This window comes from Austrofundulus limnaeus, unplaced genomic scaffold, assembly GCF_001266775.1.
Source record: "Austrofundulus limnaeus strain Quisiro unplaced genomic scaffold, Austrofundulus_limnaeus-1.0 Scaffold145, whole genome shotgun sequence".
NCBI classification, from domain to species: Eukaryota; Metazoa; Chordata; class Actinopteri; order Cyprinodontiformes; family Rivulidae; genus Austrofundulus; species Austrofundulus limnaeus.
The window spans coordinates 353,056-365,631 of NW_013952547.1; the positions used below are offsets into that span (position 1 = coordinate 353,056).

The 12,576-nt window shown below is 37.6% G+C and overlaps 1 protein-coding gene across 5 annotated transcripts in view; it reads left to right on the top strand.

Annotated features, from left to right (window-relative positions):
• gabra3 (gamma-aminobutyric acid type A receptor subunit alpha3) overlaps positions 1 to 12,576 on the top strand; it is a 134,848-nt gene that overhangs the window by 7,906 nt on the left and 114,366 nt on the right. Inside the window, exon 1 of one of the 5 annotated variants that reach the window (XM_014016429.1) lies at positions 752 to 1,076. The exons of the other annotated variants lie outside the window; for them this stretch is intronic. The gene's annotated coding sequence lies outside the window, so the exon portion shown is untranslated. Of the gene's footprint in view, positions 1 to 751; positions 1,077 to 12,576 lie in introns of those variants that run through there. 5 annotated transcript variants of the gene reach the window in all.

Sequence of the window (12,576 nt, forward strand, 5' to 3'; positions counted from 1 at the left end):
ATCTTATACTATCTGTGCCTTTCCTCCATCAAATAAATGTACTAATAATAATCTTTACGCAACAAAACAAAATAAGAAAGATTAAAATAACCCATCAAATTTTTCTTGAACTAATAATCCATTCTAGGTAATTCCTTTTTTACATTATTCATTCGAAAAGGAGCAAGTAAAAGATATAAAATCTTCTGATTTCCTTCCCTTCTCACACTCATAACATTTAAATGTTCTCACACCAAGTAAACACAAATTATTCCCACATTGAATGAGCATTAAATCTTACATTCTCATCCTTACATGTACAATTATTTATACATTTCTAATATAAATGATATTGGGACACCCATCCTAAATAACATATTTCCCAGTAAGCTCCTTTTTAAACATTTTTTAAGCTGGTTTAAGTTTATAATTTTTTTGAGCAATTTTTGATTTTGCTGTGTTATGGCATTTTAGCCGTGTGTGTTTGGGACATCTCCACCCGCTGGATAAAAATATACAAGCAACAAAATCAAACATCTAATCTACTGTTTTTCATTTGGATACAGTACTTAAAAAAACCCTTTTATTTGTGTCATAGATCATTCACATTCTAGGTAAATTGGCCTTTTTCACAAAATAAAATAAATAAAATTGTAATATTGGTAAGTGAGTGCATAAATATTCACCTCATATGACAACAGAGGTCACACACTTGGTGCTAGTAATCTCCCAATTAGTGAAATAGGAATCATCTGAGGGCAGTGGATGGGTCTGAAGTGATTGCAGTGCAGGAACACCTGTRTCTGTGAGGTCTGTTCACWGGTTAATCAGTATTCCTGGCTGCCGTAACACCAGGAAGATAAAAGAACACTTCAAGTAACTCAGAGAAAATAATACTGAAAAGTAAATCTTGGGGGATGGATAAAAATGGATTTCCAAAGAGCCTAAACATCCCCTGGAGTTCTGGTAACTCCATCATCAGGAAGTGGAAGGAATATGGGATGTGTGTAAAACTACCAGGAGCAGGGCCATCCTCACAAACTGAGTGACCACCCAGACACCTGGGACCTCTCTGAAGAAGTTACAAGCTTCAGGAGGTGAGACTGAGGTGGTTCTTCACCAGCCACAGCTTTATGGGAGAGAGGGAGAGAGAAAAATACGGTAGGGTTGGGTAATATTGGCAAAAAAAATAATCAAGATTAATTGTGGTATTTAGTCGATAACGATTGATTTGACAATCAATCCCCTGGAGTCCCTGGACACCTTTATGTCCTGGTCACATGACCAATTTAGTGGGAAAGATTTGCTCTGCGTAAAAATTTGTTCCAAACTGGGTTAAAATTACACACCGCAGGCTTTACATAAAATTTCAAATTGTTGATACATAAAAAATTACAGAAGTTTTATTTTTAAGGTTCATCATGTTTGAAGCGGAGAGGCGCACCGAGCGGACTCTGCCTGGTGGCATTAATCGTATTAATCGTCAAGTGCCAAAAAATAATCGATTAATGTTTTTCTGGTGATTAATTGCACACGAAACGATTATGCCCAACCCTAAAACACGGTAAAAGCAAACTATTAAAATGTTGTTTAGAGTTTGTCGAACATTTAGTTTGACAAACTCCTTGGTGTAGTGGAGGAAAGTTCTGTTGTTGGAGACCAAATTGGAGCTTTTTTGCAATCAGAAATGATTTGTGTTTGATGACAATGACAAATAAAAGCCTGCGGGGCACGAATCACAGCAAATGAAAATTGACAAACATTAATCTGACATTTTTCTGACGTATCGTGTGATTAATAATATCATGCACATCCCCACAAACTCACCGGGCCCACTGTGAAGCACGGTGGTGGCAGCATCATGCTATGGGGGATGCTTCTCAGCAGCTGACCCTGAATGTCTTGTTAAGAGAGTTAAACCAATGCTGCAAAATACAGGGAGTTTTTGCTAAACAACTGGCTGTTGTCTGCTAAAGAACTAAGTCTAAAGAGAAAACTTGCTTCCAGTAAGAGAAAGACCCAGCGTTGTAAAGTAACTAAGTACAAATACTATGCTACTGTACTTAAGTAGAAATTTTGGTTATCTGTACTTTACTTGAGTAATTATTTTTCAATGTTTTTTTTTACTTTTACTCATTACATTTTTACACAATTATCTGTACTTTCTACTCCTTACATTTTTTAAAAAAGGTAAGAAGTAGAAAGTTGGTTCTCCTGTTTTATTGCGTGTTTTTATTATTTAAAAAAAATACTATCCTGCTAAATTGTGGCCCCTGGATAGAGTGAATTTAATTGTGGTTGGATGAGAAGTATAAATATAAACAATTCTGACACCATGTTACTTTGTACACAGTCCATCACAGCTGCACACCATTAGAAAAAATATTTTTGGAAAAGTCACCTCCCAATTAATGTCATTTAGGAAAGTCTAACTGCTCACTTTTACTCAATACTTTCACTTTTAATACTTTAATAGATTTTGTGTCAGAAATTTACTTTTGGTACTTAAGTACAAAAAATATCAGATACTTTAAGACTCTTACTCAAGTACGGTAATATTCTTATAGAAGCAGTGAAAACTACACAGAACTGGTTTAAAGACAAAATTAGTTAGCCTGATCCGCACACTGACAGAGCTTGACCTTTTTTTGTATAAAATAGAGTAAAATCCTAGTGTACAGATGTGCTAAACAGTGCTGTGACTGCAGCTGTAAGTGCTTGTACTAAATACTGATGTGAAAGGGGTGAATATTTGAATATTTATGCAGTCATGTATTTTACATGACATTTAGTTTAATTTATAGGCATTTACATGACTGTCACAAAACATGGCAGGCAATCATAACAACTATGTATTTTAAGTTTTACACCTTAGTAAATAAGGTAAATGTAGCATAGTAACCCAAGTTTTTTTTATCAGCTAATTCAGCCAATCTGCAAAAATAATTTGTGGCCAGGCTCACAGTTTGAACCACATCGTCATATTTTCTGAACAGACACAGTTTTGGGACTGACTCTTTACAATAGACTGTAATCTTTTCAAATTAAAAGTACATTTCTGCACAGAAGCAGCTCGTTTCTTCATAAGTAAGCTCTCCCCTGAGACGGCAGTATTTATAGTGGGTTTTTTTATTATTATTTTTTATCAGACGCTGCCAGATGATTGCAGGTATTTTAATGTGTGTAGCTTCTGGACACCTTCCTGCTGTCTCAGCCTACACCTTATTACTCAAAGGTACAGCACAGAGAAATTTCTTTCACCAAGCTTATTTTCTGTCACTCCTACGCTGCCATGATCAAGCATAGTGTAGGTGTCATTAGGACCATTGGAATAAATCTTTTAAACACAATGAGATTTTTACAGTTTCATTTAGTCTAAAATTTATTCCTTTTTTATCAACAACAATGGGATGTTTAAAACATTTTTTTACAGAAAACCTTGTTAGTGAAGTTTAGAAACAAAGAAAGCAGTAGATGTGATGTTACTCTGCTGGAAAATGATTATTTAAACCTCTAATGCAAAAGAAAGCAGCTTAAGCCTTTAAACTTGATTTTAAATGTCATGGCTACAGATTTCAGTTTGCACACTTATGCTCAGACACCGCATTAATTCGAGCTTCGGTTCAGGCTAAAATTGAGCTTAATATTTCTAATATTTACAGAGTTGTTGCCATGTTTGTGTTGAAGTCCATCAGCTGATTTGTGAGAGATTTTGTTAACAGACACACACAGTCAGACAATGTACCTGCCTGTCATGGTGGCGGATTATAATAAGTGTCAAACTGCAGGTGTTCTGTGAATAAGTGCCAATGGAGCAAGAAGGTGGTTGTATTTTCTTGTTTAGAAGGATTGTGACAACTGAATAAAGCAGATATTTTAGTATTGTAGTAAAAAAATTTAAAAAGCACGTACGTTCTACAAAGGTCAAACGCAGCTTTTATCAAGACTGTACTACTTCATTACATTTGGTATTTCAACCATAAAATGTGCCATAAACACAAAATATCTTCATGAAATATATTGTTTATACCTTTTAGGTTTTATGTCRACCTGCCAGCAGAGCTTTTGCTGATGATTCTGCATCCTGTTGCAAATACTGAAGACATGAACTGCTGTTTTTAATACGCTAAAAAGGACTTTTATAAAAAAAATTACCAGAGCTGATGGATGTAAAAATGTTCTAATCCTGATTTAATCCTTAAACAAGAGCTGTACAAACATGATTATTCAGACCCTGACAGTAGCTGTTCAGTTTTAAACTGTTGACTCAGCAGTGATGGATGCTGATGGATTTTTAAATGGTACGATGTGCTTTACCCAAACATGCAAACTCCACCTAGAAAGGCAGGGAGGAAATCACCCGCCCTCCGCCAACATCCTCCCCCTGCACCATTATTGTGTGAAAATACTACTGATTTATTATTAAATTTACTAATTTCTGAAGGTTGGTTAGAAAAAAATGTGTTGGATATTCTTTATCATAACTCTGGTTTTACTTGGCCTATCAACACAATTTAAAAACTGGTGTATAGTTCAAAGTCTCTACTTTTAAACACATGATGTCATGAAAAGTTGGTTTTGCCACAGATCTAATCACTCCATGTCTTACTGAAATTCGTCTCCATTCAGGAAATCCACTCCACAGTTATTAGCCAGTTAGCAGAGCAGCCGACCAGGAATCACTTCTGGAGTCTTTTCAGCAGACAACATTAAAGCACAGACATRGCTAATGAATCAGAAATCTCCTCACGCTGAATTGAAAAATTAAGATTCATTAATTATGTTGGCATCAGAACCCGATCAACCCAATCCCTAACTGTGTTTAAAAGTAAATGGATGACACAGCATGTTAGCATGTGTCTACCTATCCTGATGTTGTTCAATCAAAGCCAACTTATTCACTCTGCTAGGTTTCTTTTTCCAACATTCACATTTGATCTTGCTTCCTGCCTGCTCAGGTGCAGAATTGTGCTTCTGGAACAGAATTGAGGTACTGAAATGGAAACAAACTGGCGTTCTGAACCCATCCTGCTATTATCAGTAAGATGGTACACCACTGTTAGTTTCACACGTTGGTGGACAAATCTAGAAAGTTAAACATGAAGACGACTGTTTTTAACAGTTGAATAAAAGCATAGTTCCAAACTTTGAAACCAGCATGACTTTGGTTTCAGTAATATCAATATCTAGATCAATACAAATACCCCAACATGAGTGATGTCAGATGAATTGCAAAATGATCGTTCAGACTGCTATCACCTTGGAAAACCTCAAATTTGTATCTAATTTAGTACCATACTGTTTGGAAAAAGACCTGGGTCAAAAAAAATCAGACTTATCTAACTCAGATCCAATCTAATATGGGTTGCAAATGGGCAAAATAATCAGAATTGGGTCACTTTGTCTGCAGTGAGAATGCAGCCTGTGTGTCTGTGATGGACTTTGGACTTGTCTAAAGTGTCCCCTGCTTTTTGCACACTAAAGATAGGCACCAGCTTCCTTCAACCCAAATAGGAGGAATGGGTAAAGAAAATAGATAGATGGACAATGTGCTTTAACCACATTTAGAATATTGTAAGATATTAAATTCCAGTCCTGCTCCCAGAAGACAGATTTCTCTCCCATCTTGCAGGGAGTGGTAGCATCCTAATGYTAGTGAGCTGGTCAGACAGACCTTGACTTGGCAGCGATACATATCCATGAAGATCACGAAGAGGCGACGTGACAACATTGCTGAACCTTATTGCCCACCTTGAGCTTGACTTCATGCCAAGAATGTAAACACAGTTCTCCTGGAGGACAGGGTGACTTGCAGCTCRGATTCTGTCCTGTAAAACCTGTCATGTTACCCTGAGAAAACCGTTCTATTTCTGCTACCTGCACATAATTCAAGGGTTGGTCTGTCAAAAGTAATATTTTTCACGTTCAGTTTCAGTTTTTTTGGTGAACATGATGATGATTATTGTACATAAGCTAAAATATTGAAATACTGACTCATGAGACAAAAACACTTAAGTCAGCTGCTGTTAATCCAAAATGAACTCCTAAAGGTGGCTTTGTGGCATCTGACACTGAGAAGTTAGGTTTAGGATGTTTTAATTCCTGTAATTTGCTCATTTATGCTGCTTTAGGTTAGAGTTAATCCAGCACACTRCCCCACAACATGTAGCAAATTCATTGTTTGCCCCCTCTCAGACATTGTTATAATGTTTCTGAATGAAGCAAAGCTCTAAACCGTCCTTGCACTCATTTTTCTATGATCAAAACCCAAAGCTAATTAGGGTTTTATATCTTTGTAGGGCCCAATGAATTTTGTGAGGCAGTAAAAACACCAGAATAACAAAACTGGACGAAAAAACGGAACTGTAAAATACAGAATGTTATCAAATTTAAAAGTATGTGGGCGTGAGCTAATCAGGGATTTCCCTAATCCAAGAGTTTTTTCCCTCTTTACAAAATCACATGTTGGTTCCTGCCTGTGGACCACTGAAATAAAGATGAAGAACATCCAAATATATTTTTTGAATACAGATAACTTTTTGTTTTTTAGCACTTAGTTGACTAGAATTACAAAAATAATCATTAACATATGCTGTGTACTGAGTTCATATGTGAAATACTTCATTTACTGTTTATAATAAAATGAATCACATTTGCTAAGTTATTTATTTTTATAAAAATACTTTACGGTAAATACCATTAAAGCACTGGATGTTCAAGATGGCTGCCACAGCTAACTCACCAATCCTAAAAACACAAAATGAATGCCAATAACTCAGTCAATTATTGAACCTTTATTTGGTGTGAGTCAGAACACATACGCTAACATATTACGTCAAGTCTYACAATACAGTTTGTGATTATGGTAAATGGGTTGAACCCATATAGCACTTTATCAAGTCCCTATGGACTCCAAAGAACTTTACACTTCAATTATACAAATCAATATTTTTAAAAAATCTGACCCGAAATATCAAAACTGTTATTTTTCAAGATAACATCTTGCTTTAAAGCTCTGACATTTATGATAGGAGTCAAAAGGCATTCTTTAAGGTAATAAAATGACCATTTGAACTGTTAAACTTTATTATTCCACCATGAGACACTTCAGGTGAAAATGTGGTTTTATCATAAAACATGGAGTTGGAAAAAAAACAAATCCATTGGAAAAATAAAATGAAACCCATTTTGTTTTTCAAATGGATTTCACATCCACACCTCTTTATATCAACATTTAACAGACTATAAAAATTGACTTGTGTTGCAAAATGAGCATTTCTCCTGCTTGAGTCCTGTTCCCAGGTACCACCCGGTCTGTCTGTGGTCCTTCATTCTTTGTGGTTCTGGTTAATGTCTTGTTGAGTTGCAGCGTGTGTTTCTGGACCCTAACGTCATCCCTGGATGATCTCTCCCTTCAGACTTCTGTTCCTTTTCAGATAGTGTCTGGTTTGTACATTCGAATGTTTTGCAGTCAAGTTGCCCATGCTTTGATTATCCATCCTCAACTGTAGGCATCRGCTTGTTATTGGTGCTGCCAAAGAAAGTGAAACTCCTACGTTTCACTTGGCAGTCTGATGTCAGCTGCACCGGTTGCTCTCTCATGTGGATGGATTAGTTGTCTGTAGCCACGATGGTGCGTCAGAGCAGGGCAATGTCATTTGCAAAGTCAGTGATGGCCATGTTCCGAGGGGTTTATTAGTTGCTTTTACATTTATGAGTTGCAGATGTTTTTCTAAACCTGTCTCTGGAGTAAACAGGAAAGGTTACAGCAGGCATCCTTATCACCTTGTTTCTTGTCAAACAGACCGACAGCCAGTGATTTATCACACTTTATAAAACAGGGCTCCAGACTGATAGACATGTTGCACACACCACATATTGACTGGGCACAGTATTTTAACTTAAAGGAGACTCTATTATTCCTCTCTTTACGCCACCATTTCTGTGGCTTTGTTTTTTAATAAATAAATAATCTCCTTCCTCCTGAACAGTGAGCACTAAGTGATGATAAAACCCAGGCGTGAAACAGTCCATTTAGCTGATACCGTGCTAGACGAAGCAGTTCATCCTCACAGCTGATTATCTAAATGAGGAGCTTCAGGAGGTGGATGGTGGAAAGGGACAGCTAAGGTTAGATCCTTACTCTAATTAATGAAAGCCAAATCCATCTTAAATTAACCATGAAAACTCACACAGCTGCAAAAACTCGCTAAAAGGTACATGTGAGGTGTCAAAAGAGATGGCTCATAAGCAGAGGGCAGAGAGCTGCAGTGGGCTGTGTGTCTGCCTTCCCCCTGCTGTCATGTTGGATGACTAACATTTCTTAGCTTCATGACAACTTGTATTTATTTTGGGGCACCTTTTGCTTATTGGTTTTTTCAAAGAAAATCCTGTTTGGTAGCTATCATGGATACTGTTGTGATTTTTTTAGTTATTTTTTTATTTTATTTTTTGCAGTAACGACAGTAGCTGCAGCAGATCCACTCATCAGAGGAGACGCAGTTTGGTTCCTGACTCCTCCATTACGTGTGTCAAATTTTTGTGGAAAAAAAAAMCCCTTTGATTAAGTTATCTCACTGAGCTGCTACTGTTGATGCAACATGGTGAGAAAAATTTATGTTTGCTTAAATGGACATGTTTATGCATGGGGATCATCTGTGTTTCGCAGTACCTATGATCCCAGGTGCCTATGTTCTCTGGGGTACATTATGAAAGTCATGAAAGATGCTTAGCCCTGCCATCACAAGTATTTTAAAAAAAAGTAGAAAATATTGAATTACAGTACAGGCACTGCACTGAAGAACATAGGTACCAGAGAACATAGATATTAGGGAACACAGGTACCAGACAACATAGGTGCCAGACAGCATAGGTGCCAGACAACACAGGTACCAGACAACATAGGTGCGACCATAGGTGCCAGGGACCATAGGTGCCAGACAGCATAGGTGCCAGGGACCATAGGTGCCAGACAGCATAGGTGCCAGGGAACATGGGTACCGGGGACCATAGGTAACGGGAACCTTATGCCCCTTTTCCACTAGTGCCACTTAGTGCAGTGTCGGAACGGTCGGTGTAGGTACGGGCCGGACCAGTTGGTTTTCCACTGATGTTCCAGTCCGGTTCTAATGGGTGTGTTTTGGGTGGTTTGTGGAGGTGGTTTTTAGGTATTTTGAATAAAAATTAATGGGCAAAGTGAGAGATGGAAACACATTTGATGAATAACGTTTAAAATTTTAAACATTTGCAAAAATTTAGCCAATCAGTGACGAACAGTGTTCTGACGTCGCATTTTGGTGTCAGCTGGGGCCGGTTGGAACCACAATGAAGTAGGTACTAAAAAAAAGTGCCAGTTCCATGGATCTGGCCTAAAGGAAATGGCTTGGAACCGTACCGAACCGTACCGACACTACAGGACCACAGGTACCAGGGAACACAGGTACCAGGGAACACAGGTACCAGGGAACACAGGTACCAGGGGTAGGTATGAGGGAACATAAGTACCAGGGAATATAGGTGCCAGGGAACATATTTACCAGGGAAAATAGGTACTAGGGAACTTAGGCTGACCTGGTGAATGCTACTTCATGTCTCCTTGCTGCTGCCTTCAAGAATGGATGGATGATTTTGTAGCTATAAAGTTTGGTTTCATTGTTGTCTCTAATCACAATTAGGTTTCATTTATCACCCACCTCTCCCAAAGTTGTCCCACATTTCTTTGACTAAGTTGAAAAAAGGTTCTGGATGCTCACAATGAATGCAACATTTTTAAAGAAAATATATATTTATTTTCCTTTTATTTTATGGCTTCAATTTTCTGAGGCTGAAGTTTACCTATGAGGCACGTCCACAGTGAAGTGGAGCGACTCAGTGAGTCTGTGTTTAGTGTTGTGTGCCAAGTTATGGTCAGAGTTTTCCTGAAGTAGATTTGTCAGCTTTCAATTATAGATGAGAAAAGAAAAGAACCAAAAAAAATGAAATAAAAGGTCAGGTTTACTGGATTCAAACCCCAGGGAAGCTTTTGTTGGGAGKTTTGGTGGCCCTGAAATCTTTTCAAGGAAATGAATAAAAGAACAACCTGATCTGCTCAAACACTGAATCTGAGAAATACTGGTCAAAAATGAATATAGTAAACAACACTTTACTGCTTTGACTATTAATAATGATAATAATAACAATAATAATAACAACAACAATAATAATAATAATAATAATAATAACAATAATAAAAGTATTTTAATTGTGTTTTTGTGTGATGGCATCTGAATCATGAAAAGTTCATGTTAAGTCCAATTTTCAATGTTACTGCTTTAAAAATGCTGATGTAGAGCCAAAAAAGGGTAATATATAAATATATTTTAAAAATCTGGTCCAGAATCTCTGAATCTATCCCAGGGATTCTGGACACTTTGCTGCTAAAATGTCAAAGGAAGTGGCTCCCGGCCAGAAGAGCTGCCACAACACTTCTAATGATGTTCCTTCAGCTCCCGGAAGAAAAAGAGAGAGGAAAATAAAAAGATAAGCTCATGAGGAAAAAGCAACAATATTGGAGCAGGATGAGGGGTTTGGGGGCTTCCATCCAAAAGCTATAAACCTTCAGAAACAAATTTAAAGAGAAAGATTAAAGATAGTGGCCTGAAATTAAACAGGCTGTTAAATATTGAAGGTTTTACAGAATATGAAGCTGTTGACAGAAAACTGCAGCACTTAATGAAAATATCTCCCCTCAGTATTTTTTACTGATTTTGTTAGGGTTTAATATCCAGGCATATTGTTTGTATTGTTTTAATTTTAAAGAGATAATGTTGAGCACAGCAAATTTTCTTTTTTAATAATATTTGATCATAATWTAGATTGTGGTGTTTTTATCCTCAWACCATCAGGAGAGATGCAATGTTTAGTGAAACAAACTAAACGTTCCTAAATAAAACTTATTTCTGAAGTCATAAGAAGCACTTGTGAGTAACGCAGCAGTAGACAGCAATCTCACTTCAGAGAGGTGGGGAGGATTGCCAATTAGACCAGCAGAACACAGCACCACTCAGAGCAGAGCAACCTGGGAAAAGCACATTTTTTGTGACAACTTAAGACAACTCAAACCACAAAATGTTACACCGCAGTGTGAACARATACCAGAATAAGGAGGTTTACAACTTTTTGTACCCAACAGGTACACTGACTGTTAACACAAGCTAAACTAGGTTTTTACACATTGCAAGCAGTTAAAATCCTTAAAGGAATAATTCACTCTTAAATGTAAGTTTAGTAGCTTAACTGATTAAATTTATGCTGCAGTGAAATGTTAATAAAATGTGTTTACAACTACAGACACTGGAGCTAAATCCAATGTAGTAATGTTTTTTACTTATTTTCCATCCATTCATCCATCCATCCATTATCTTCCGCTTTATCTGAAGTCGGGTCTTGGGGGCAGCAGCTTGAGCAGGGAGGCCCAGACCTCTCTTTCCCCAGCCACCTCTTCCAGCTCTAATGGGAGGACTCCAAGACGTTCCCAGGCCAGCCGAGAGACATAGTCTCTCCAGCATGTCCTGGGCCTTCCTCTGGGTCTTCCTCCCAGTTGGACATGCCGGAAGCACCTCCCTAGGGAGGCGTCCGCGAGGCATCCATACTAGGTGCCCAAACCACCTCAACTGGCTCCTCTCGATGTGGAGGAGCAGCGGCTCCACTCTGAGTCTCTCTAGGATGACTGAGCTTCTCACCCTATCCCCAAGGGAGAGCCCAGAGACCCTGGGGAGAAAACTCATTTTGACTGCTTGTATCCGCGATCTTGTTCTTACAGTCACTACCCAAAGTGCGTGACCATAGGTGAGGGTAGCAACGTAGACTGATCGTTTTTTGTTTTCCTGTAACGTTTATTTTAATAACTCAACTGAAAGTCGGATATAAAAAGGAACGGGGCAGCTTGTGGTAATGCAAACATATGCCAACCGTAGAATAGACAGTCTCATTTCACAACTATTATATTCACCCTGTTCGGCCATTTTTGTAGTTTGATGGCAGAGATACAATTATCTTGCATTGTAGAAACTTTTATCTACAAATAAATTAAAAGATGTCAACAACAGAAACTTGTCCATCCAGCTTTACATGTTGGAGCCAGAGCCTGACCCTGACCCAGGGCCAGTGGAGAATGAATTCGACAAACCTGCAGAATTGTGGATTCATGAAATTAGTTAACTGGATTTTGCATCATATGGCTCCTTTTTAAAAGTTTATGTATATATTGGTGGTGCAACGATACAGAAAATTCACGATTCGGTTCAATACTTTAGTTTCACGGTTCAATATTTTTTCAATACAAAAATRAGACATTTCCATGCCCTTTTTAACTTGTAATTTATTTAAACTAATTTTGAGCATTTGTTTAACCTCAAAAGTACAGTTTTTAAATGAATGTCACTGAAACAGCAAGTTTCTCAGTGGATCTCCGCTCAAAAATGCAGCCTCGGTGGAGTAGTCAAACACAGATCCTCTGATCCTTTAACACGTCTTCAGAAGACAAGCTGATAAAATAAATAAATTGTATAATAATAATTAAATTAATCTGTATTGTTCAATACAAGTGTGTATTGAACA